Consider the following 27,818-nt stretch of genomic DNA (forward strand, 5'->3'; position numbering starts at 1 on the left):
TTTGACAGTGACCTTATTTTTTAAACTCCCTTTTCCATAGTTGGAAGTATTTTCACTAAAGAGAAACTTTGTTCATTTACATATTTTTCTATCTGCTGTGTTCTAACTACAGTATATGCTTAAGTTTTTGTATGCTAAGAGATGTTTTTAGAACCCTGTTGTCACAAATGAAACCTGAAATCAGATAGTATGTAAATACAGATTCAATGTAACTATCTTCACTATCAGAAAGAATAAATTTTTTAAAAATACAAATTTGATGCATAATTCAAGGAAGAAAAAAAGGACAGATGTATGGTTTGAAGCAAGAATATTTATAATTTTGATCACTGCTAATCAGAATCTAAAATCTTATTAATTTATTTTTATTTTTCAGACAGGGTTTCACTTCCATCACCCAGGCTAGAGTGCAATGGTACAATATTGGCTCACTGCAACCTCCACCTCCCAGGCTCTAGTGATTCTCCTGCCTCAACCTCCCAAGTGGCTGGGACTACAGGTGCATGCCACCACACCTGGCTAATTTTTATATTTTTAGTAGAGATGGGTTTCACCATGTTGAAAAGGCTGGTCTCGAACTCCTGATCTCAGGTGATCTGCCCACCTCGGCCTTCCAAAGTGCTGGGATTACAGGCGTGAGCCACCACACCTGGCCTTAATCTTCAATCTATTTTAATTGTAACATTTTTCATTAATTAAGGAAGATTCCAAAGTCAATTTATCTTTCCTTTAGAACTCATGCCATACTAATTGGAGACACCAACTCCTTTAACACTTACTGTTTATTGTCTGGATGGGCCTGGATGGACCTGCAGGGTGTGCGGTAGGAAGAGCCTTGCTTAGGATACAGGAGAGCTGGTTCTTAGGCTCTGTTTTGCCAATCAGGTATATAAACTCGGCCACATGATGTGAGCTCTGAAGGACTTGTTTTCCCCATTTTGTAAACATAAAAAAGGAAAAGAAAAGCGGGGGCAGAGAGGTTGGATTGGATGATTTCTATGATCCGTTCCAGTTCAAAACTTCTCTGTTTTTTTATATCTACTTTCCATATAAACGAGATTGGGAAATATTATTCAGCCTTAAAAAGGAAGGAAATTCTGATACATGCTACAACATGGATGAAACTTGAAGACATTATGGTACATGAATAAGCCAGACTGAAAAGGACAAATACTGTATGATTCCACTTGTATGAGGTACTCAGAATGTCAAATTCCTGGAGACAGAAAGTAGGATGGTGGTTACTAGGGCTGGGAAGAGAGGGTAGAGTCATTGTTTAATGGGTATAGATTTTGTTTGGGATGATGAAAAGGTTCCGGACATGAACAGTGCTGATGGTTGCATAACAATGTGAATGTACTTAATGCCACTGAGTTGTAATTTGAAAATGGTTTAAATGGTAAATTTGATATTAGATATCTTTTTACCACAATTTTTTTTAAAGTTAAAAAAAACCCAAAAAATTACAGGTTCAAAGAAATGCACATTTCAAAAGCTTTTAATGTTTATCATCTACATAATAAGGGCATAATAAATATTTGTTGACTTATATTTTTAAAAAACAAGTGGGGGTAGCGGTAGGAAAATTAGGCTTAAAGAAGGGCACTAGGCTATTTAAGTTGATTTCATACAGCAACCACGCTGGTGTTTTGTTTTGCTTTGTTTTGTTTTTGAGACGGAGTCTCGCTCTGTTGCCCAGGCTGGAGTGCAGTGGCACAATCTTGACTCACTGCAACCTCCGCCTCCCAGGTTCAAGCAATTCTCCTGCCTTAGCCCCCCTAGTAGCTGGGATTACAGGCACGTGCTACCATGCCTAGCTAATTTTTGTATTTTTAGTACAGACCAGGTTTCGCCACGTTGGCCAGGCTGGTCTCAAACTCCTGACCTCAGGTGATCCACCCACCTCAGCCTCCCAAAGTGCTGGGATTACAGGCGTGAGCCACCGCACCTGGCCTCCATCCTCATTTTAAGAGTTGCTGATAATGAAAAATTATGGCATCAATTTAAGTTATGATTTCCTTAAGCAATGTTAAAAGAACAATTTTCTTTGGTCACTTGAATTTAACTCCTTTGATATGAATTATTATTCTCATTTGCATTGAGCAAAGCTTACCATTGTCACTTTAGAGGAAAAGGCAAGTTTAAATATCTATTGGTAAAGTTGGCAAATATTTAAATTAATTTAAACATGGATAATTTAGTATATTTTAAATATTTAGTTGGTTAAAAATAAAAACAAATGAGCAAATAACACACACTCTCCATCCCCCCCAAAAAAAGGAGAAAGAAAAGGAATGTAAAGAGGAAGAAAGAAAAGGAAAAGAAATTCTGACATTTTCCACTGTGGTAGCTCAACTTGTCAAATTATTTTATAGGTATTTAATATTCTATTTTGTTAATTTTTTTATATATAATTGACCAAGTTTTAGGGCCAAATAAATTTTTTTTTCTTTTTTAAATGGGGTTGGGAGTCATTTTTTAAAAAGTTACAAATAAGGATCCAGGTGCGGTGGCTCACACCTGTAATCCCAGCACTTTGGGTAGCCAAGGCGTGTGGATCACAAGGTCAGGAGATCGAGACCATCCTGGCTAACACTGTGAAATCCCATCTGTACTAAAAATACAAAAAATTAGCCTGGCGTGGTAGTGGGCGCCTGTAATCCCAGCTACTTGGGAGGCTGAGGCAGGAGAATCGCTTGAACCTGGGAGGCAGAGGTTGCAGTGAGCCGAGATCACACCACTGCACTCTAGCCTGGGCGACAGAGTGAGGCTCTGTCTCAAAAAAAAAAAAAAAAGCTACTAATAAGGTATTCAAATTTGCATGCCTGTCTTGCCTATATTTATTTAATCAGGCACATGGAAGAGGTAACTAATAAATCTATAATACGAAAGAAATCAGGCTGGGTGCAGCAGCTCACACCTGTAGTCCCAGCACTTTGGGAGGCTGAGGCAGGAGGATCCCATGAGCCCAGGAGTTTGAGACCAACCTGGGCAACATAGTGGGACCCCATCTCTACAATTTTAAAAATTAGCTGGGATGGTGGCACGTGCCTGTAGTCCCAGATACTTTGGAGGCTGGGGTGGGAGGATTCCTTGAGCCTGAGAGGTGGAGGCTGCATGAGCCATGATCACACCACCATACGCCAGCCTGGATGACAGAGTGTGACCTTTTCTCAAGAAAAAAAAAAAAAAAGAAAGAGAAATTATTAGGTACAATATTTTGCTGTGGATTACTAGTTACAGTAATCTGCATCAGTCATCCATTAATAAAATGCTCTTATCACATTCAAGTACTTGAATTAACATTACATACCACATAAAAAAGACTAAACATGCAAAAATATGTTTGCTAAATTTGATCAGCAGAAGCTTGACCAGAAAAAAATATAAAAGTTTCAGATTTCCTAAATGAGTGGCATCATCATATTAATAAAATCATAGTTTCCATATATGAACATTTTATGTACAGGAGTCCTAATAAGTTATATCAACTATTCATTCCAACAACAGTCATTTCCCACCTGCATTTCCCAAGCTCACCTTTTTTGTTGTTGTTGACTATTTTAAAATTTTTATCATTTTTGTCTATTTGAAATATCTCCTTTCTCTTGGAAATTCTGATCCAGGAAGTCTCAAGTTGCAATCTAGGAATCTTTTAAACCACTATTATACTCTACCCACTCCCTCACTTGCCTACTACCCTGAGGAATTTTACAATCAGACAAATTTGAGAAACAGTACGCAACATCAATCACAGGAGATGGGAAGCAGAACTTTTATTTTTTTAATTTTAACTTAATTTTTCTTTTTTGAGATGAAGTCTCGCTTTGTCACCCAGGCTGGAGTGCAGTGGCACGATCTGGGCTCACTGCAACCTCTGATTCCTGGGTTCCAGGGATCCTCCTGCCCAGCCTCCTGAGTAGCTGGGACTACAGGTGCTTGCTACCATGCCTGGCTAATTTTTGTATTTTTACTAGAGACGGGGTTTCACCATGTTCGCCAGGCTGGTCTCGAACTCCTAACCTTAAGTGATCCACCCGCCTTGGCCTCCCAAAGTGCAGGGATAACAGGCGTGAGCCACCACTCCAGCCAGAGCCTTTATTTCTAAGCTCTCAGCCAAACACATTAACATAGTTTTATTAACTTCATTACAAGATTCAAAGTATTTTAACAAGAACATTCATAAGGACTCACATCTGGAAAAGGTGTTTATATACACCATCCTCACCTTTAAAAAATGAAGATAACATTTGTTTTCATTGATCACTTTATAAAACATAATTATCTTTTAAGCAATTTCTGTATAACATGAAATAGAATGAGACATTTTCTAATTGTTATTAGAGACAGAATTAAAAAGTAAAATAAATATATAATAACCCTTATAACTTTTGTCTCACAGGCCTTCTATGTCAAACAAGAAATTATCTTTTCATTTTTTTTCAGGACTATAACAAGTAAAGCTATAATTTAAATCTATAATAAGTTGTATCACTTTAAAGGGCATTAGTCAAAGCTGCAATTTCCAAGCAAGTAGTGGTTTAGTCCAAAAGCTTGAAAAGTGGTAGCTTACTCTACACAAAAAGTATAGTGTAACTCTATGTATTTGACATAATTCTCTTCACGACTAAGCTAACTTCAAAAGTAGTATAAAAATCCACAAAAACTTAAAGTAGGCTCTACATAAGAATGGAAACAAATATCTGTATTGAAAAAATGAACTCTTCCATCGCCTTAATTTTTTCCCTTATGTTCTCTATTTTAAAAGGTAAAAATGAGATCACTTAGCTAATTCACCAATCAAGAGTAGTTCAGTGGATTACTTTCATCCTTATACTATTATCAAGTTGAGCAGGGCTGATCCTTATCAACTTTTCTGGCTTCAAAGCTAGGAATCAGAGTAAAAGGGCTAGAAAATCTTTTACTCAACAGATGGGATCCACTGAAGTGGTCTGTCCATACTTTTAACCCACTGTTCTTTTAAAGTGAACACCATCATACAGTGGGCAAGTGTCTGCTTATTCAACACTTTAAAAATAGCTTTAAAACGAGAAATCTCCAAAAAACAAGCCGTGGTTTCTTATAAGTGTTTTTCATAGACGTACTAAAGTAAGCGTTTCCTTTCACACTCTTTGCGCCTAACCGTCTACATGACAGGGCCAAACCCAGGTTAAATATTTTTTTCCAGCTACCACTCTGGACACACCAACTAATTATGCACACCTCACAAAACCACCTTTCAAAATGCAGAGAGAATTAACAGCAAGGAAGTAAAGATTTTTCTAAATATAGTCCCATCATGTTTATTTCACACTCATCAAGTAGGTCACTGGAGGTAGCTGGCAGCTAGGGACACTCAGAAGCATCTCTCAAAGCCACGGCTGAGACCAAGGGGTCACTGACAGCTGCGCCATCTACCTGTTGCAGCTGGGCCACTGCTCTGGACAACTGTCAGATCAGCTTCTTCGTCCTACAAATGCTAATGATTGGATTTTTTTAAATCGTTGTTTGCTACCCTTTCTTCCCGTCCCCCATCCCCTTCGGGCCGCTCGGGCAGGGCCAAGGGCGCCGGGGGACTCGCGAGCTCCCCTCCGCGCTGGCTGCCGCGGCGATGCCGGGCATGCCTGGCCGGGCCGGGCCGGGGGCGGCCTCGCTGTCAGGGCAGGGACCTCGCAGGCCGGCGCGCAGAGGCGAGGAACCCTCCCGGCGCCATCGACTCACCTACCCGCGGAGAGGCGACGGCGCGCGCCGCTCACCAGCCCGGGCCCCAGATCCAAGGAGGAGGGGCAGCGGCGCGGGGACCCGGTGGTGGGTGGCGTAAGGAGGAAAACGTGTTACCTAAGCCGGGGATGCGGACAGAGCAGGAGGCAGCAGCCTTTCCCTCGAGAAACGGAAGCGGCGGGGAGCAGGAGGAGGAGGAGGAGGCGCGGCCCGGGCGCGAGGTTAGGCGAGGGGCGCTAGGCGTGCGGCCGCAGGCGCGGCCATAGGACGAGGGCTGGAGAGGACGGCGGAGGTCACGCGAGCGAAGGCGAAGCCCGGGCGACGCGCGGCCCCGCTCGGCTCGGCACCGGATCCGAGCTCGGCCTCAGCCAGGCCGCCACCCCCGGCTTTCCCGCGGGACCGCGGCGTGGAAACGCGCGCTGCCGCCTCGGGGCTCCCGGGACGCGCGGGCCCCCCACGCCTGCCCGAGCCGGGCGTCCGCGACGTCACAAGTGGAGCGCGATGATTCAGAGGGAGGGCCAGGAAACGAAGGGCTCTGGGGTCAGCTTGGCCACGGCTGCTGTTTCCTTGTCGCCGCCCACGAATTCACTTTTAAATCCTCCTCCATTCATCTGTACTCTCATAGGGGACTGCGGGTTTGACAGATGGGTTGGCAGCTGTGAAGATGGACTTCCTGCCAGTGGTATCCGGGTCCCACTGTTGTAATGGAAATGTCAGGTGTACTGGATGTTCCTCAAGCCACAGCAGTGTCTCTGGGCCTTGCCTCTTAAGGAGTGGGCCTCGGGCCACCTGGACTGGAAGCGCATCAAGGGTGGGGAACTCATCTCTCTCCAGCCTTTGGTGTTGTGATACTCGGTGTACCTTAAGGATGGTTTGGGTTTTGAACCCTAGGTAGGAATGGGTGTTGGTGGACGGGGTGGGGGTGGGGGAATAGAAACCTTAAAAGGGCAACACAAAGCTTTTGAATAGAAGAGGCCAAGCAGCCTCGCCCAGAAGCTGATGTTTGTGAATGCACTGGGCCTTCTAAAGCGGCGCTTCACACACCTTTTCACTTCTTGGCACAGGTAGGAAAGGATGATATTACAAGGCTCAAAATGGGGGTAAACAGAAGAGACTGCTCCTGCAGAAGGCGAATGGGCCCTTGCAGCTGGAGGGCTGAGAAGGGTTGGGAAGCTCTGCTTAAAGCTTTGTCTGGCACGTTTTCTTAGCTACATTTTTCCACACCAGCTGAGACTGCCTCACTGAGTTGTCAACACTTGGTCTTCTTCTTCGGCAGTGAGGAACCACCAAAACAGGAGGCTGGGGCAATACTCAACTTGGCAAACTCCAGGAAATGGTGCTTAAAACGTTCGGCTTCTTGAATGGAATTCATGGTACTGCTCCCAGCCTGCTCCTGGGGTCTACCAACTTGAGACAATTTCTCCCCGCATCTCCCCACCCTTCCCTGGCTTTCACTCACTAGGAAGTGGGCTGCTTCTACTTTCTTTCTCACATTCATTTCTTAGGTTGATTCTCAGACGGGTTAGGGTTACTGTTTAATTAGCCTCATAATCATATCCGTGATGGCAAAATCAAGAAACAATTTAAAGATGATTCTTAAAAGTAAGGAGATAAATACTAGAGACATAGAAGGTGAAAGAATTTGCCTCTAGGAAGCAGGAATTTAAATTTGGGGAAGACAGGGTGGAGCAAGGGATTTGAATCTCGTCCATTTTTGTTTTCCTTTTTTTTTCTTTTTTTGAGATAGAATCTCACTCTGTCACCCAGGCTGGAGTGCAGTGGCATGATCTTGGCTCACTGCAACCTCTGTCTCCTTGGTTCAAGCGATTCTCCCACCTCAGCCTCCCTAGTAACTGGGATTACAGGTGCCTGCCACTATGCCCAGCTAATTTTGTATTTTTTGTAGAGACGAGGTTTCACCATGTTGGCCAGGCTGGTCTCGAACTCCTGAACTCAGGGGATCCGCCCATCTCAGCCTCCCAAAGTGCTAGGATTCCAGGCGTGAGCCACTGCACCTGGCGGAATCTAGTCCATTTTCCACTTTGCTACCACATTTCTGGAGGGTTTCTTGCTTGCTTAAAAGCTTTCATTGGCTCCCGATCTCTGATAATATCAAGAGCAAGTTCCTGAGCAACTCATTCAAGACCCATCACCTCTCGCATCTGTCAACTCTGCCCCTTGAATGTTACACCTCATTTTACTACACCCCATCTAATTTCCTGAATATGTGGATTTCATACATTTGCACCTTTATACATTTTATAAATGTATAAAGCTATTAAAAAATAGCTTTTGCCTGGGAGAGCATTCTCTTGCTGCTATAATAATAGCTAATGACACTGTGCTAAGTACTTTCTGTGATTTGTAACTGTTAATTCTTACATCAACCGTATGGTAAATGTTACTGTATCTCCATTTTATAAACAGGAAAACTAAGACTTAAAGAGTTTAAGTGATTCGCTGAAGTATGTAGTATGTGGTGAGGCTAAATTTGAACCCAGCAATCTGACTCCAGGACTAACATAATATTACCTATTCATCCTTCTAAAGTGTTTCCCAGACGCTAAATTTGAACAGGATTAAAAGATTTAAATGTTTTTAAGTCTTAAAAGGACAAGGAGAAAATACAAATGAATTGCTTTTAATCTCAAACTAAGCATGAAACAAAGGCTGAAATTACAAAGGAAAAGTGACAGATCTGACTGTTGAACTTTTAACTTCTTTTATCCAAAAGAAACCCATAGAATAAAATTTAAAAACAAGTAAAAATTATAAAAAATTTGCAATATACATGAAAGATAAGCATAACATTCTTATTAAAGAGAACTTAGAAAAAATAGCCTATTAAAAATGAGCAAAATACAAATTCGTTATCATGAGAGAAAAATGTAAATGGCCAAACATTTTTAAGAGAAGTGAAAACTTAAAACGATAATGCACCATCAAATTGAGAATAAAATAATACTCAGAGCTAGTAATTTGGGCCAGTGACCCTTGGAGTAGGATGTGTGGCAACTAAAGAAATGCATACATTACTGAGAAGAGTGTAAATTGGCTCAACAATTCTGGAGAGCAATTCAACAGAATGTAGTGAAAGCCTCAAAAATGTTCACACACTTTGACTTAAAAATTACATTCCTGGAAATTTATAATACAAACATTTTCTATAAAAGGTCAGATGGCAAATATTTTGTGCTTTGAAGACCACATATGTCTCTGTTGCTTTTCTTCTGTGTGTTTAAAAAAAAAAAAAAACTGCCCCCCTCCCCCCACCCTTGTTAGGCCGTTCTTGTATTCCTATAAAGAAATACCTGAGGCTCGTTAATTTATATGAAAAGAGGTTTAACTGGCTCATGGTTCTGCAGGCTGTACAGGAAGCATAATGGCATCTGCTTCTGGGGGGGGGCCTCAGGAAGCTTCCAATCATGCTGGAAGGTGATAGGGAGCAGGTGTCTCACATGGTGAGAGCAGGAGCAAGAAGGAGTTGGCGAGGGGGAAGGAGCCACATAAACAACGAGATCCCTGTGAGCTCAGAGTGAGAGCACACTTATCACCAAGGAGATGGCCCAAGCCATTCATGAGGGATCCGCCCCTATGATCCAAACACCTCCCACCAGGCTCCACCTCCAACACTGGAGATTATATCTCAACATGAAATCTGAATGGGACATCCAAACTATATCACCCCCAAAATGTAAAATCTCATCACAGTACATTTGGTAATGGCCAAAAGAGAAACCAAACTAAATGTCCGAGCATAAAAATTAGTTACAACTAGATACACGGAGGTAAGTTTTTAAAAAGTGTTAAAATTTTAAAATGTTGCAGAGTGGTATCTATTGCATAAAATAGTATTTATGATTTATAAGTGGAAAATACAGTTTACAAAATAATATGGTGTGATCCCGAAAACAACATAATCATGTGTGTATAAATGCATAGAAAAAAATCTGGAAAGATATAAACATATTTATAGTGGTCTAGGGCAGGGGATGGAATTGTAGATAATTGCTTTTGCTCTATGTATATGTTTCCCATAATGAAATGTATTGTTTATATAATTAGCAAAAATATAAGAAACTTTGCTTGGGAGACAATAAAGCACCTCATTTGTTAATTTGGGAAAATCTTTTATTACAATCTCTGTAAGGAGTTGGTTGCTCTCTCTTCTGTACTCCCTGATTACATAATGGTCTTCTGAGCACTTTTATTTAATAGCAGAATGGTTAATATCATTATTTAGTTAAGGTTTCCTCTATTATCAAACATCTGAGTTCCCAGTACACTAGTCTCCCCTTATCTGTGGTTTCGCTTCCAAGGTTTCAGTTATGATCAACCGAGATCTGAAAATATTAAATGAAAAATTCCAGAAATAAAACAATTCATAAGTTTTACATTGTGCACCATCCTGCTCTATCCTGCCCAGGCCATGGGTCATCCCTCTTGTTCAATGTGTCCACACTGTATATGCTCCCCTGTTAATCACTTTGTAGTTGGCTTGGTTGTCAGACCTACTGTCAAGGTATTGCAGTACTTGTGTCCAAGTAACACTTATTTAACTTAATAATGGCCCCTAAACACAAGAGTAGTAATGTTGGCAATTTGGGTATGCCAAAGAAAAGTCATAAAGTGCTTCTTTTAAGTGAAAACGTGAAAGTTTTTGAATTAGTAAGGAAAGAAAAACATCCATATGCTGAGGTCGCTAAGATCTGTGATAAGAATGAATCTTCTACCTGTGAAATTGTGAAGGAAAAAGAAATTCATGTTAGTTTTGCTGTTGTACCTCAAACTGCAAAAGTTATGGCCACAGCGTATAACTTTTATTAAAATATATTTGTGTAACTGTTCTATCTTATTTTACCTTTCTGTTTTATTTTTAGAGACAAGGCTTCATTCTGTCAACCAGGCTGGAGTGCAATGGTGCAATAATAGCTCACTGCAGCCTCAAACTCTTTGGCTCAAGTGATCTTCCTGCCTCAGCCTCCCAAGTAGCTGGGACTGCAGGTGTGCATCACTACGCCCAGCTAATTTTTTTATTTTTTGTACAGATGGAGTCTGACTCTGTTGCCCAGGAACTCCTGGCCTCAAGTAATACTCCCGCCTCGGTTTTCCAAAGATCTGGGATTACAGGCATGAGCCACTGTGCCTGGCTATTCTATTTTATTAGTAGTAATTGTTGTTGATCTCTTATTGTGCCTTATTTATATTAATAACTTAATCATAGATAGGTATGTATATGAAAAAACATTGTATATAAAGGGTTCAGTACTATCTGCAGTTTCAGATATCCATGAGGGGTCTTGAAACGTATCCCGCACAGGTAAGGGGGGAACTTGTATTTCTCTGTTATAAATATGCTGGTTATTCTCCACTTGTTATCTTTTAGTGCCATCTTCTGCTCTTCTCTGCTAGACTCTGTGCCTCAAAAGGTGGAATTTTTCATAAACTGTTCCAGCTGGGGTCTCATGCCAGTTGGTTTTGACCAATGGGTAACACCATCAGTAAGTTGGAGGATGGAAAAGGAAAAAAGGTTAGGATATGTCTCACCACCTCTTTTCCTGCTTCTGGCTGGGTTCTGATGGTGGCTTTGTCCCTCGAAGGCTGCTCCTGCAAGGCAGCCCTGCTCCACTGTGCCAGCCTTCACTGGGCTCTGCTAATGTGATTCCCTCCCCTTATTTCTTCAGGCCTAGCTGTGCTAACTCCTGGGTACCTCCATGTTTCTCCTTGTTTCCTTTCATCCAACCCTAACCCTAACTTCTATAAATAGTTCCTACAATAAAATCTCTTCAGCTGAAACATCTGAGTGGAAATTGGTTCCTGTTATGACAGACTAAATATATTAAAGGACACAGTTGATCGTCATAGAACACAAATCTTTTATCCTTATTGCAACAGGGCCTGGATATTTGCAGATTTTATATCCAAGCTTTGGACTATTTGCAAGGTAATTATAGAGTGATGTACACATTTCCTGAAACTGGGATTTAAATTAATGCTGTGAGGCTAGTGTTTGGGAATATAACACTCTGACTATTCTCCACTTCTCCGGTAGTTTTTGAGAAGTAATGCTCCATTGCATTTTATTGAAGAAATTATATATACAGTACAGTGGTGTCCACATTTTGATGTTTTCAGTGGAATCTTTAAGAAAAAGTTCTTACATGTAATCTAACATACAAATTAGATAAATGTCAAATTGCTCTGGTTGAGGCAGCATTGGGGAAACCTTCTTCCTATCTTTGAAGCCGACTTTGGGATGCCTCTGCAGAACCCCAGGGCTCCTTGGAACACAGTGTGAAAACACAGATTTGGAAAATCCTAGAGTCTGGAAGATATACCCTTCCTAAGTATCAAGTGTCTGTTGTATCTCTTTAGGTTAGATTCCTAGAATTTCAGTCGACAATATGATTTTACCTATTCAAGACACTCCTCACTGTGAATGATGTGACCCATCTCATTACTGCATCTGTCACCACATACACAATGCCAAAAAACCTCTCCTGACTTCTCATCATACTTTTAATTGCATTTTCATTACTGAGAAAATGTTTTCCCATGTCTCTTGGCCATTGATATTTTCCCTTCTCCTCCACCACCTTCTACATTTTTTTAGTCATATTTTCATGTTTGACCATTTCTCGATTCATCAATACATAATAATTCCTTGTATGATGTTCTGATCATTATGCTAACGGTTTAATGAACAATACATTGTGTCTGTGCTTTCATGATGTCCACAGAGTAGCAATATTGTAGTCTTATTATTTATCTTGTTTAATCCAATTAACAATTGAATTAATCATTTGTCACAACCTTTTATCACATTTGTGGCAAATACTTTTTCTTAGTTTGCCTTCTAGTTTTACGTGTTTTTATTTACAAAATTTAAAAAGTTTTTACTTAGCCAAATCTCTGGATTTTTTTCTTGTTTATATGCCTAAGATCCTTTTAAACCAAAGATCAGATCAATATTCATTTATATTTCCTCCAATTTTTTTTTTACTACTTACTATTTAAGTTTTATTGAGCAAACATTTTTTCTCACTATTCTGTGATGATTGATGTATCATAAATTAACTTCTTTTATGCACTAGGCCGTATTTCTGGATCCTCTATTTAGTTTCATTCAATCTTCTTTGGATTACTATGTCAATGGCATAGCATTTTAATAACAATAGGGTAATCTCCTGCTCAAATTCACTTTTTCAAAATATTTTTAATATTTATACCTTGAGATGAAGTTTATTTACTCTTTTCAAGTGACTTGTTTGTGTTTATAAAAGTAATGCATTGCACTATTCACAATAGCAAAGACATGGAACCAACCCAAGTGTTCATCAACGATAGACTGGATACAGAAAATGTGGTACATATGCACCATGGAATACTATGCAGCCATAAAAAAGAATGAGATCATGAAGCTGGAAGCCATCATCCTCAGAAAACTAACACAGGAACAGAAAACCGAACACCTTATGTTCTCACTCATAAGTGGGAGTTGAACAATGAGAACACATGGACACAGAGAGGGGAACGACATACACCAGGACCTGTGGGAGAGGGGTTGAGAGGAGGGAGAGTATCAGAACAAATAGTTAATGCATGTGGGGCTTAAAACCCAGGTGACGGGTTGATAGGTGCAGCAAACCACCATGGCACACATATACCTATTTAGCAAACCTGCGCGTTCTGCACATGTATCCCGGAACTTAAAGTAAAAATAAATAAATATATAAAAGAGTAATGCATTATGAAGAAAAACTTGTGAAAAGTGAAAAATGTGAAAAAGTATAAAGAAGGAAATAAAACCTACTCTATGTACTACAGTTGTAACATTTCAGGGTATAACTTTCCAGTCATCTCTCTGTGTGTATGTATGTATTGTTTTTGCAAATATTACCAAACATATTGTTTTGTAAACTGTTGTCTAATCACCACATATGAGCACTTCATTGTCATGAAGTATTCCTTTGAAATACGTTTTTTAATGACACATTAGCCAAGGCCTCTAGAATAAGGAAGGGTGAATGGTAGCAATGTCAGTAGGCAACTCTCAACCTTTCTAGACTCAGTCATATCCTTTCCTCAGTCATGTCAATCACATCAAACTAGAATTGAAGTTACCAATTGTCACACGGATCAGCACTGTGGGCTTGCCATTGCTCCACCTCATAACTTGAAATCAGCTACTGGAAACTTGAAATTGGTATTGACTGTAGTTCACTGGACTATAATAAGTTTTGCAGGCCGGGCATGGTGGCTCACACCTGTAATCGCAACACTTTGGGAGGCCAAGGCAGGTGGATCCCTTGAGGTTAGGAGTTCGAGACCAGCCTGGCCAACATGGTGAAACCCAATTTCTACAAAAAATACAAAAATTATCCAGGCGTGGTGTTGTGTGCCTGTAGTCCCAGCTACTTGGGAGGCTGAGGTGGGAGAATCTCTTGAACCCAGGAGGCAGAGGTTGCAGTGAGCCGAAATTGTGCCACTGCACTCCAGCCTGGGCAACAGAGTGAGGCCCTGTCTCAAAAAAAAAAAAAAAAAAAAAGGTTTTACAGCACTTTTCACCTCTTTCATATCTCTTTTGTTAGGCATATGTAAAAATGACTTGACCATAGGCCATTAGGTAGTTTAAAAATGTGGTTGACTCACAACAAGGACCAGACTTGAACTGAGAAAGCTGTAAGAGATTCCTAACTCCGTGTTGCACAATCTTATTTTTGTGTTCCTTTTAAATCATTAACTAATATAAATCATTAATACCTGCCTTAGAAAAGATTGTATAATGAAAGCAAAGCACATTTATGATTCAGGGAAGGAATCCTTAACATTTGTGATAGAACATTTAAAACTCTGAGTGTTTTTAAGGTACGGTGCAAGGTTACTAACCTGTATAAACTAGTGGGAGTAGAATGTGGTCCTGAGTGATACAAGTAGCTAAGATATCAAAAGCAAAGGATAAATTTCTAGTGTATGTCATAGCGGATATATTTACAGTCATGAAGGCATGGGAATATAGGCATCTCTCTAAAAGCTTTCATTGGGCCTTGAGTTTTTAATCTTTATTTTATCACATTCTATCCACACACACATATGCATACACACACAAAGTGCATATATGTTAAACTTCATAAAATAGAAATTAACTTTTTTTTTCACTTACCTTTCCACAGAAGTGTTGTTTACTAAATTCCCAGATGTTAAATATAGTAAATGCAAAAGCCTTGGAGTTTAGGGATCCTTAGGATTCGAATTCCTCCATCTCAAGGAAATTAAAGGCTGACATCGAAGAGTAAAAAATTCAGGGAAGGATCATTGGACTGCCTTTCCCTGTGCTCCCTCTGGACATTCCTTCGTAAACTGCCAAGGCCAACCTCTGCTGATTAGATGTCAGTTCTCTGCCGTTTGGTACAAAGGTTATCCTCTGGAGCAAGCATATTATCAATGACTCATTTCCTCCCATTCTTAAACTTCCCTAGATATTTTCTTGTTTACTTTAGTTTTCCACAGACCATTCTAAAATCAACTTATTCTTGGATCCTCCCTGATACATTTTAGTTTGTAAAATCATTTTATTGCATACTTTGCTATGTTGAATATTTACATCCTGATTGCGTACCCCGTTTTGTGTATTTTGCTTTCGAACAAGTTTGTCTACCTTTATTTTTGGAATATTTTGGCAGTCTATCTTTTGATATTTTGTGGCAAGTATGAGTATGTATTTAATTTCATAGGGAATAGTGCATTTAAAAGTCTTTTAATTTCTTAAGCATTAAAAATTGAGCTTTAAGAGCCTTCTTTAAAATGTCCAATACACAGAATCAAATTCTTTTCCTAAACCGCACCCATTCTGTCTCCTCCACACCTGATATTACCAAATCATTCTGGTAAAACTTAAGCCAACAAGAGACTGGAAAGGCAAGAGGAGACAAGAAGTAGATTTCTCATATGCTGATTATACTGTCTTATGAATTTGTTAAGTAATTTCCTTCTGTGATATAAGGTGTGTCATTTAGTTAACACTGTAGAGACATTTTAAATATATTTGGGAAAATGGGATTGTACTGTTACTCCTAATACCTCACAACTTAAAAACAATTTTAACTTCCAAATCCCTTCATATGTATTGAGTATTTGATCCTAAATGCGTTTCACAAGTCTTGTAATAGGATGCGCCAACAGTGAAATGTTTGCTTATTGTGATTAATCTAGAGTTTCCACAAATGAACTGTTATAAATGGAAAGAAAACACTGGAAAATCAGAAAGAACACACACAGTTATTTTTGAACTTAGTTCACATAGTTTCTTTCTTCATAACATTCCCCCACCCCCTACTCCCTCATACACATTTTTTCCTTCTTTTACTCCTTCCACAAGGTTATGAAGAAAGGTTAAATACAGTTGTCCCTTGATATCCATGGGGTACTTGGTTCCGGGATCTCCAACACTCCTCCCACTATGGATACCAAAATCCGAGCATCCTAAAGTCCAGCAGCTGGCTCAGCAGAACCTGTGTGTACAAAAATTCAGCCCTCCTTATAGGCAGGTTTCACATCCCTCAAATATTGTATTTTTGATCTGTGTTTGTTTGCAAAAACTCCACTTGTAAGTGGACCCACACAGTTCAAATCCGTGTTGTTCAAGGGTCAACCATATATTACTTGACATATGTGGTTAAATTTTATCTTGGAAATAGTAACAAATGCAGTTATTAGTTACTTCTGTGAGGATAAAGGAGTTAAATGAAAGTTGGAGACCCACTGCTTGATACCAACATGAGGAAAAGGAAGCTAATTCCCTGTTACCACTTACTTCACCGCATCTCTGGTCTCCCATTCTCCATTCATTTAGATAGTCTTATCTATGGATGAGTACAGAGGTTTTGACTCCGGAGTCTAGGAGACAGTGTACAGCAGCAGCTGTCTAATTTGTTTTCAAACTTGGGGGAAAAAAGCTTTGATATTACCATTTATCATAAATCTTTCATCAGCTGAAAATTATTTCCTACCTCATTGACTTTGAATTTTTTTTTTTGAGACAGAGTCTTGCTGTGTGCCCAGGCTGGAGTGCAGTGGTGCAATCTCAGCTCACTGCAGCCTCCGCCTCCTGGGTTCAAGTGATTCTGCTGCCTCAGCCTCCTGAGTAGCTGGGAATACAGGCGCCTGCCACCAGGCTCAGCTAATTTTTTTTTTTTGCATTTTTAGTAGAGATGGGGTTTCACCATGTTAGCCAGAATGGCCTCGATCTCCTGACCTCATAATCCGCCTGCCTTGGCCTCCCAAAGTGCTGGGATTACAGGCATGAGCCACCGCGCCCGGCAACTTTGAATCTTAGTAACACATATCAAACATTGCTGTCTTGCCTTCCACTGTCTTTGTGCTCTGAGTTTTTTGCTCCTAAATGTAGGCAGAAATTATACAAATTTAAATTAATTTTACCACTAGTATTGTGGGATGAGTCATTTTTCCTTTTTAATTTAGGAGTTTGAGGCAAGAGTTTCAAAGGAGGATTTCTGAACTTAGTAGGTGAATATCAGAAAACAGAATATCAATATTTACTATTTTCTTTTACCTTACCTCCTTCTTTATCTGCCAAAGGAAAAGAGAATACAGTATTTAGAATAGTAGAAAGCCTCAGCCGCTAAAATACCAGGACGATATAAATGAGACTGTAAAGGACTCAACGTTTTCCCATATAAGTGGAAAAATATACCATTTCAACACTCATTTGCTTTTATTTCCCCCTCCTGAAAGAAATATCAAATATTGAGGAATCTAGGGTCCATCAGAGGGAAGTATATACATACTGTAACATACTGTAAAAAAATTATATACTACTTACGTAATTATTATTGCTATGTATACATACATGCAAGCAATTATAGGGAAACCCAGTGGAGCCTAATGGCCATAATTTTTACAGAAGATCTTCTTGATTACACTTCCCTGGGACTTGCTAATATCGGAGAATTGGGTTGCTTTTTCTCTTTTAAAAAGTTTATTTACTTATTTTAGATTCAGGGGTACACGTGCAGATTTGTTACATGGATATATTACAAAACAGTAAGGTTTGGGCTTCTAGCATACCCATTACCCAAATAGTGAACATTGTACCTTATAGATAAATTTTTTTTAACCTTCACCCCCATCTCAACCTCCCCCTTTTTGGAGTCCCCAGTGTGTATTATTTTCATCTTTATGTGCATGTGTAATCCTTGGTGTAGTTCCCATCTATAAGTGAGAACATACGGTATTTGATTTTCTGTTTCTGAATTATTTCACTTAGAATAATGGCCTCCAGCTCCATCCATGTTGCTGCAAAGGACATGATTTCATTCTTTTTTGTGGCTGCATAGTATTCCATGGTGTATATATACCACATTAAAAAAAATCCATTCATCCATTGATGAACACTTAGGTTGATTCCATGACTTTGCAATTGTGAATGTGCCATCATAAACATACAAGTGCAGGTGGCTTTTTGGTATAATGATTTCTTTCCTTTTGGGTAGATGTCTAATAGTGGGATGGCTGGGTTGAATGGTAGGTTATTTGAGAAATCTCTATACTATTTTCTATAGATGTTGTGCTCATTTACACTCCCCACTAATGGTGTATAAGGGCTCCCTTTTCTCCACATCCATGCTACCATCTGTTGTTTTATAATAATAGCTATTCTTACTGGCATTTTTCAAATGTTTGTTGGCTTCTTGTTTGTCTTTTTTTGAGAAATGTCTGTTCATGTCCTTTACCAACTTTTTGTTGTTGTTGTTGTTGGCAAGAGATTGCCCTGCTATGTCGTCCACTGTAGAGTGCAGAGTGCAGTGGTACAATCATAGCTCACTGTAGCCTCAAATTCCTGAATTGCCCACTTTTTTATGGGATTTTTTTTGTTTTCTTCTTGTTGATTTGTTTGAGTTCCTTGTAGATTCTGGATATTAGTACTTTGTCAGAGGTATAATTTGCAAATAGTTTCTACAAGGGACTGAAAGGGCAAGAGGAGATAAGAAATAGATCTCTCATGGGGTGATTATACTGTCTTTTAATTTGTTAAATAATGTCCTTCTGTAATATAAGGTACCTCATTACTTAGGTAATACTGTGGGTTGTCAGTTTATTCTGCTGATTATTTCTTTTGCTGTGCAGAAGTTTTTTAGTTTAAGTCCCATTTGTCTATTTTTGTTTTCATTGCATTTGCTTTTGGGGTCTTAGTCATAAATTCTTTGCCTAGGCCAATGTCCAGAAGAATATTTCTTAGGTTTTCTTCTAGGACTTTTATAGTTTCAGGTCTTACGTTTAGGTCTTTAATCGAGCTTGAGTTAATTTTTGCATATGGTGAGAGATAAGGGTCCAGTTTCATTCTTCTGCATATGACTAGATAATTTTCCTAGCACCATTTAATGAATAGGGTGCCCTTTCCCCATGGTTTATTTTTGTCAGCTTTGTCAAAGATCAGCTGGTTGTAGGTATATGGCTTTATTTTGGGGTTCTCTATTCTGTTCCATTAATCTAAATGTGTCTTTTTGTACCAGTACTAAGCTGTTTTAGTTATTATAGCCTTATAGTATAATTTGAAGTAATGTAATGCCATGCCTTTGGCTTTGTTTTTGTTGCTTAGGGTTGTTTTGGTTATTTGGGCTCTTTTTTGGTTCCATGTCAACTTTAGGATAGTTTTTTTCTAATTCTGTGAAGAATGGCATTGGTAATTTGATAGGTGTTGTGTTGAATCTGCAGACTGCTTTGGGCAGGTTATTTTAAGGACATTGATTCTTTCAATCCATGAGCATGGGATTTTTTTCATCTGTTTGTGTTATATATAATATCTTTCATCAGTGTTTTGTAGTTTTCCTTGTAGAGATCTTTCACCTGGTTAGTTAAATATATTCTGGTATTCTATTTTTTTCTGTGGCTAATTATAAATGGGATTGAGTTTTTGCTTTAGTTCTCAGGTTGAAAATATTTGGTGTATAAAAATGATATTGATTTTTGTACATTGATTTTGTATCCTAAAACTTTACTGAAGTTGTTGATCAAGTCTATGAGTCTTTTTGGAGGAGTCTTTAGGATTTTCTAGGTATAAGATTATGTCATCAATGAACAGAGATAATTTGTTGGGATGTCCTTTATTTATTTCTCTTGCCTGATAGCTCTAGCTAGTAATTCCAGTACTATGTTGAATAGCAGTGGTGAGAGCGGACTTCCCTGTCTTGTTCTAGCTCTTAGCGGGAATGCTTTCTACTTTTCCTCATTCAGTATGAGTATCAGTTGGTTGTAGGTTTTTTTTTTTTTTTTTTTTTTTTTGAGACGGAGTCTCGCTCTTTCCCCCAGGCTGGAGTGCAGTGGCGCGATCTCGGCTCACTGCAAGCTCCGCCTCCCGGGTTCACGCCATTCTCCTGCCTCAGCCTCCCGAGTGGCTGGGACTACAGGCGCCTGCCGCCGCGCCCGGCTAATTTTTTTTTTGTATTTTTAGTAGAGACGGGGTTTTCACCGTGTTAGCCAGGATGGTCTCGATCTCCTGACCTCGTGATCCGCCCGTCTCGGCCTCCCAAAGTGCTGGGATTACAGGCGTGAGCCACAGCGCCCGGCCGGTTGTAGGTTTGACATATATGGCTTTTATTATTTTGAGGTATCTAGTTTGTTGAGAGTTTTTATCATAAAGTGATGTTGGTTTATATCAAACGCTTTTTCTGCATCTATTGAGATGATCAAATGGTTTTTGTTTTTAATTCTGTTGATGTGGTTAATCACATTTATTGATTTGAGAATGTTGAATCATCCTTGCATCCCTGGAATAAAGTCCACTTGATCATGATGAATTATCTTTTTTATGTGCTGTTCGGTTGGGTTTGCTAGTATTTTTGTTGAGGAGTTTGGCATCTATGTTCAACAGCGATATTGGCCTGTAGAGATTTATTTTTTTGTTGTGTTCTTGCCTGATTTGGGTATCGGGGTGATACTAGTTTCATAGAACACCATAGAATTTGTAAACCAACTTATCAAACTTAGTAGGACAGATCAATTTACTCATTTGGGAATGTTTTAATGCTAAATTTAAATATTTATTGCTAAAGTGAGGTCAAGACTATACATAAAGTGAATATTTTTAAATAATAAAGATAATTTGACATTGCATACTAGAAATATGTAAATTATGTTAAATCTACAAATGGACATTGTACTATTTCTGTGCACCAAGGCTTGTGTTCTTGGAAAATACAGTACAAAGTCTTTATAATGTCAGTGTTATGTCGTGAATGTGTTACGCATGTATTTTTATTTCAATCATTAGAGACATATTTTAGTATGCCATATCTCAAGGTTGAAAAATGTATTAAGACTTTTTTTTCCAAGAAATTTCATTTGGAGGGATTAGCTTATTGAAAACATGGAAGCCTTTCAATCTTGTTTGATGTGGTATATTCACCATCTAGTGGCAACTCACTAGAAATCAAGTGCATGCAGTAAAGACAAAACTTGTCCAAAAGGTATTTTGGGAATTAGCCATAAGGAAAAATGTGGCAGATATGTATAACGCTCCCTGATTTCCTTAAAAACCACTTTTATTTTTGTTACAAAACAACAATCTAGTCTCAAGTGACACAATAGAAAATATAAATAATTATAGAGAAGAAGTGAGTCATTCGTATTTTCACCATCACCCAAAGATAACCACTGTTAACATTTTGGGTGTGCATTTCTCTAAAATGTTTCTGCACATATATACACAAATTTTTTGGTCTAACAGAACTATCTTTATTTAAAATTTTTCCAATTTTATAAATGCTCCTATCCTTATCAGCTGCTATTTGAATCAATACTCTGAGCATGGATACTGGTTGATGATCTGAGAAATAAGCCATAATTGCCTGCCAGACCCACATAATCTTGGAACCCATGAACATTCCCGGTAGGCAAATGGATGATTAAACTCCATGGCCTCTTGATCCAAGTTGGTCCGTTCACAGCTCAAACAATTTACACCAGGCTAATCAGATTGCTTTGCTGAGTTCAGAAAATGAGAAACAGATTAATCAATTAGAAAGTGTGATAAAAACAAAATAGAAATGTAAAAAATAACTATTTAAAAGCAATATTATGAGATGATGTCATGAAGTAGAGTTGGAATCAGACAAGCGAAGGCAAATAAAAATCTCTTGGAAGTCAAATTAGTATGAAGGTACAGAAAACATATAGGGAGATCAGTTTTCTCTGGTCCACTGGCCCTGCTTCAGAGTGATACTGATAGAAGTCAAATCCGATTATGTCATCTTTCTGCTTAAATACCCTTAGACAGGTTTCATAGTCCCCAGAGACCTGACCCTTCCCTACCTTTATTGTGCCACTGTCAAAATGCTGGAGTCACCTATTATGCTTCATCTGTGCAGAGTTTCTCTATCTAAAACAGTTACCTTTCCTGGGAAGCCTTCTCTGATTCCAACACTATAACAAGTGGCCCTACTATGTGCTTCCATGGCTCCATGTAACCTTCAGAGCCTAACACTAACACAGCACCTGGATCATAGTAGCCCCTCCATGATTAGACAAAGCACCAAATAGAAGCAGACATTCCGCGAGTTTGCATGAGGTTCCATGCGGCCAACAAGAGAGAGAGAGAGAGAAGAAAGGGCCCCAGATGTGGCTCCCCTTCAAAAGACTTTCAGTTCCCAGTTTAACCTATGTGATCCTTTCAATATTTCCACCATAATGCATGGGTCCAATCCTGTTCTTTGGGTTGCACAAAATAATTAGCAAAAGCATACAAAAAGGCAAGAGTAATATTCAAAATACTGAAGAGCTATGGTACATTAAAGTACCCTGGGGGTAAGTCTGTGTGTGCCAGCCTGCAGCAGGTAGTTTCAGCCCTGGAAGGAACAGCCTGATGGGCACCATGCATCCCTTCTGGTATGCAAGCACTATCACAAGGAGCGCCATCTCCGAAAGGTTCTGGGCCCGCTATGAACACATTGGATGGAGTCTAGTGTAGTCAGCTATGGCCAGTCACCTGGCAGGTGCCAGGTTGGTTTCTTCATCAGTACCCTCTTGGGGATCCTTTGGGCCCAAGGAAATAGGTTGCCTGGCAGTGAGCAGTGGCTATTTACCAATCATTTTGGAAGTATTTCAATGTCTTAACAATCACATAGCCATACTGATGTTTATCTGATGAATACTAGCCTTGCAACAGGGCTGATTTAACTTGCTTTGGATACCAAGCAAAAAGGAAGGGAAAGGATCCAGAGGATTTCATTACTTAACTGCTGGTACCTCCAAAACCTTGGGATCCATAAGGATACTCATTCATGCCCATAGTGCATAGGAGGAAATGGTAAATCCCTTAAGTGCTATTGGGTTACAGCTGTCACAGTATCCCATACCACCATTTTGTGACTGATAAATTGAAATGAACACTGCTGTCTGGAGTCTGTGAATCAAGTTCTATTTTCCCCAGTTCTTGTCTGTAGTGGTTGGGCAATGCCCTACTTCTGGCCTTTAGTTGTATGACCCAGGTTTCTCTGTTTGGGAAGACACCAGGGACTTCTTGCAGGTGGTCTACATTCTGTGCATCCATGCATCCCGCAGTTGGCCTTGGCCAAAGGGGTAACTCTGAGACTTCCATGCTTATGTCCTTGGGGTGGGGACCAATGAGCTCACTGTGGGTCAGAGAACCTTGCTCTGGCTTGGCAAGGAACATTGGCGTCAAACAGACTCTTCACTCAAAAGACCATTTTGTAAATTTTTAGAAAAATCACAAATGCAAAGGAAGGAAAACGAGTGGGTTTCAGCACATTTCCAAGAGGCGTGAAAGGGGTAGAGGGCTGAGTCTTGAGATTTCCTACTCACCCCATGAGTGAGGAGGCAGGGTAGAGTTGACTAGGTAACACAGCCGGTTAGAGTTAGGAAAAGGCAAGATCTCAGAAGTCCTTCCATGAATGGGCTATTGGGACAATTAAAATAAGCATCTGGCATTTCATTCCCAGCATTCGCAGACAACCTTGATTGGTGGTAGAGCTTCAGGGAGAGGGGGACAGGACAGGGCTGGGTGTGCTGAGGGGCCTCAGTCCAACAAGAATGACTTTTTGGCAGGTTCTCCAGAGACTTCATTGATTGCCAATCATTGATTTCCAACAAAGGAAAGCAGGAGGGAGTCACTTTTCTATCCTTCAGCCCTTGTGCTGGCTCCTGGATACTCTTTCACATGTTATGGGTACTTACATCAAGGAGCACTTGCATTTTGACAAATAAATTTTACAACCTTATTTGTTCCACATTAATGCCAGGTTTATACTGGTTAGAAGATAACAAAGTTATTTGTACACAACATTTCCTTCATAATTAGTATATCAAATTTGTAAGCCCTCTTACCATGTCCCAGCATTAGGTTTTTGAAAGATTCAGACAAAATGTAAGATACAGTTCCTATCCTCAAGGAATGTACAATTTGAGAGAGAAAATTAGCATTAAATTACTACAAAAAATCATGTAAGAAGTAAGTCATAAGCCAACTGCAGTATGTGTGCCTGTAGTACCGGCTACTGGGAAGGCTGAAGTGGAAGGATCACTTGAGCCCAGGAATTTGAGTCCAGCATGGGCAACATAGTGAGACTTCATCTCAAAAGAGGGCGGCGGGGGAGGGGAGAGAGAGAGAAAGAGAGAGAGAGAGAAGTAATGAACTATGATTTAGAAGTGTAATTGAAATTCAGGTAGGAGAGCTCAGTAGAGGTTACAGTAAAATACTACTGCAGAAAGATAAGACTTGAGCCTTTAGGATGAATAAATTTTAGAGGAGGATAGAAGAAGAATGGCTTTCCTGGTATAAGGAATTGCATGGGCTGAGGAGCAGTGGAAGAAAATCAACATTATATACTCAGAGACATCCAGGAGAGATGCATGTGACAGGAATAAGAGCAGGTAAATGGTAAATAAGTTTGGATAGCTAAGGTGAAGCCTCGTTTCTGTTGCCTCAAAAGTCAGTCAGTTTGAAGGGAATGTTCTAGACCACTGTTGTTTAATACAGATACAATGTGAGCTGCATATGTAATTTAACTTTTTTTTTTTGAGATGAAGTTTTGCTCTTGTTGCCCAGGCTGGAGTGCAATGGCGCAATCTCGGCCACTGCAACCTCCGCCTCCTGGGCTCAAGAGATTCTCCTGCCTCAGCCCTGGGAGGAACAGCCTGTAGCTGGGATTACAGACATGTGTCAACACGCCCAGCTAATTTTTGTATTTTTAGTAGAGACATGGTTTCACCATGTTGGCCAGGTTGGTCTCGAACTCCTGACCTCAGGTGATCCACCTGCTTCGGCCTCTCAAAGTGCTGGGATTACAGGCGTGAGCCACCGCTCCCGGCTATAATTTAATATTTTCTAGTAGCCCCATTGAAAAGGTAAAAAGACACAGGTAAAGTTAATTTAAATAATATATTTTTTCTAACCCAATACATCCAAAATACTGTTACTTTAACATGTAATCAATATAAAAATGTTAACACTGCTTTAGTTTTTAAATGTAAATTTTTGAAAATTCAGTTCCTCAGTTATACTAGCCACATTTTAAGTGCACAACAGTCAACTGTGTCTAGTTTTGGACAAGATAGCTATAGACAATTGTGAGATTATTTAGCAGCTTAATAATACATCAAAACTTGTATCTTAGGAAAATTTATTTTCAGTAAAATGCAGAATGAATTGAAGGGTGTGATGGTTGAGGGACAAGAGAGAAGTTAGATCTGGAATGAGTTACAGGTGGGTACTAGAATGGTAGCAGTGGAGGTGTTGAGAGGATAGAACGAATCTGAGAAATCTTTCAAAGAAATAACTAGTATGGCTCGATGACTGATTGGCAATGAGGAAAGAAAAAATGAAATCAAGTATGATAACCGCCTCCAAACAGCCTGAAAGGATCCTTGCATCCGAGTATTCTCTTGTAAAATCTTCTATACTGTACCGGGGTTGGTCCGCGTGACCAATAAAATAAACAGTAGTGACAGTTATAAGGTACTGTGGCTTCTGTCTTGGTGGCTCTTTCTCTGGGCTCTTTCTCTCCAGAGGAAGCGAGCTGCCACACTGTGAGCAGCCCCATGGAGAGGCCCATGTGAAAGGACCTGTAACCTGCCAACAACCACATGAGTTTGGAAGCTGAGCATTCAGATGACTGCAATCCCAGCCAATGCTTTGCAGCCTCATGAGAGACCCTGAGCCAGAACCACCTGTCTAAGTCTCTCCCTGATTCCTGAGCCTTGGAATCTCTGAGAAACAATAAATGTTGGTTGCTTTAAGCTGCTAAATTTTAGGGGTAATTTGTAACAGATAGATAATTGAACAATAATAAAATAAGACAATATCAAACACGAAGAAAAAGATAACCCTATTTGGCCGGGTGTGGTGGCTCACGCCTATAATCCCAGCACTTTGGGAGGCCGAGGCAGGTGGATCATTTGAGATCGGGAGGTCGAGACCAGCCTGACCAACATGGAGAAATCCCGTTTCTACTAAAAATACAAAATTAGCTAGAAGTGGAGGTTGCAGTGAGCCAAGATCGTACTATTACACTGCAGCCTGGGCAACAAGAGCGAAACTTTGTCTAAAAAAAAAAAAAACAAAAAACAAAGCAACAACAAAAAAACCCAATTTAAAAATGGGCAAGAAAATTGAAAGAAGATAATAAGCATATGAAAAAGTGCTCAACATCATTAGACACCAGGAAAATGAAAATTAAAACCACAAGGAGATAACACCACACACACCAGCATGACTAAAATTTAAAAGACTGATAATACAAAATGTGGCTGAGAATATGGAGCAACCAGAATTCTTTACTCAAAAATTAAGATACAATTTACATACCACACAATTCACCCATATGAAGTATATGATTCAGCCAACCGTCATCACTATCCATTTTAGAATATTTTCATTTCAGTGTAGTCCAACCATCACCACTATTCATTTTATAATATTTTCATTACCAGAAAACCCTGTGCCCTTTAGCTGTCACTCTCCAATTCTCCTACCTCCTCTCCAACCTTAGGCAACCTCTAGTCTACTTTCTATCTGTACACATTTACTTATTCTAGACACTCATGTAAATGGCATCATATAATATGTGGTCTATTGTGACTGGCTTCTTTCATTTAGCACAGTTTTTTCCATGTTTGCTCATGTTGTACCATGTATCGATACTTCATTTCTGTTTATTGCCAAATAATACTTCATTGTACAGATATATAACTTTTGTTTTTGCCTATTCATCAGTTGATGGACATTTGGGTTATTTCTACTTCTTGGCAATTATGCTGCCATAAACATTATGTACAAGTTTTTGTGAGGACTATGTTTTCATTTATTTTGGGTATATACCTAGGTATGGAATTGTTGGGTCATATGGTCACTCTGTTTAGCCATTTGAGGAACTGCCAGACATTTTTCCAAGATAGCTGCACCATTGTACATTCTCACCAGTGGTGTCTGAGGATTCCAAATTCTCCTCACTAACACTTGTTTTTAAAAAAATTATGGTGGGTGTGAAGTCATTGTGGTTTTGATGTGCATTTCCCGGATGGCTAATAATGTTGAGCATCTTTTCATATGATTATTGATCATTCATATATCTTTTTTGGAGAGGTGTATAGTATATTCGAATCTGTTGTCCATTTTAAAATTCGGTTATTTAAATTGTGATAGTTCTTTACATATTCTAGATAGCCTTTTATCAAATATATCATTTATAAACATTATTCCTCATTCTGTGGATTGTATGCCACTAGAATTCTTGTCCAAAATGATACAAACTCTTGAAAAGGGTCTGGCTGTTTCACAGAAAACCAAATATTGATGTACCCTATAAACAAGACATTCTACTTATAGATATTTACCCAAGAGAAAAGGAAACATATGTCTACAAAAGATTTACACAAGAATGTTTACAGCAGCTTTATTCATAATAGCCCCAACTGGCAACAGCCCAGGAATCTATCAGGAGGAGCATAGATCAGTACACTATGGGGTATTCATATAATGAAATACCACTCAGTAATAAAATGGAGGAACTACTGATACACACGATATGGACATTTTGCTAAGTGAAAAATGCTGTACACAAAAA

The 27,818-nt window shown here is 39.4% G+C and overlaps 2 protein-coding genes across 6 annotated transcripts in view; one reads left to right on the plus strand and one right to left on the minus strand.

Annotated features, from left to right (window-relative positions):
• INPP1 (inositol polyphosphate-1-phosphatase) overlaps positions 1 to 9,186 on the minus strand; it is a 30,994-nt gene extending 21,808 nt beyond the window's left edge. Inside the window, exons 1-2 of one of the 5 annotated variants that reach the window (XM_032755141.2) lie at positions 9,033 to 9,165; positions 780 to 923 (exon numbers count right to left, since the gene is read on the minus strand). The gene's annotated coding sequence lies outside the window, so the exon portion shown is untranslated. Of the gene's footprint in view, positions 1 to 779; positions 924 to 5,721; positions 5,740 to 5,838; positions 6,216 to 9,032 lie in introns of those variants that run through there. The other 4 variants (XM_058440219.1, XM_058440206.1, XM_032755140.2 and 1 more) reach the window with 4 other exon arrangements.
• An 83-nt stretch (positions 9,187 to 9,269) lies between these two features.
• Positions 9,270 to 27,818, plus strand: part of HIBCH (3-hydroxyisobutyryl-CoA hydrolase) — a 136,468-nt gene continuing 117,919 nt past the window's right edge. Inside the window, exon 1 of the mRNA XM_058440228.1 lies at positions 9,270 to 9,509. The gene's annotated coding sequence lies outside the window, so the exon portion shown is untranslated. The remainder of the gene's footprint in view (positions 9,510 to 27,818) is intronic.

This window comes from Hylobates moloch, unplaced genomic scaffold, assembly GCF_009828535.3.
Source record: "Hylobates moloch isolate HMO894 unplaced genomic scaffold, HMol_V3 SCAFFOLD_1, whole genome shotgun sequence".
NCBI classification, from domain to species: domain Eukaryota; kingdom Metazoa; phylum Chordata; class Mammalia; order Primates; family Hylobatidae; genus Hylobates; species Hylobates moloch.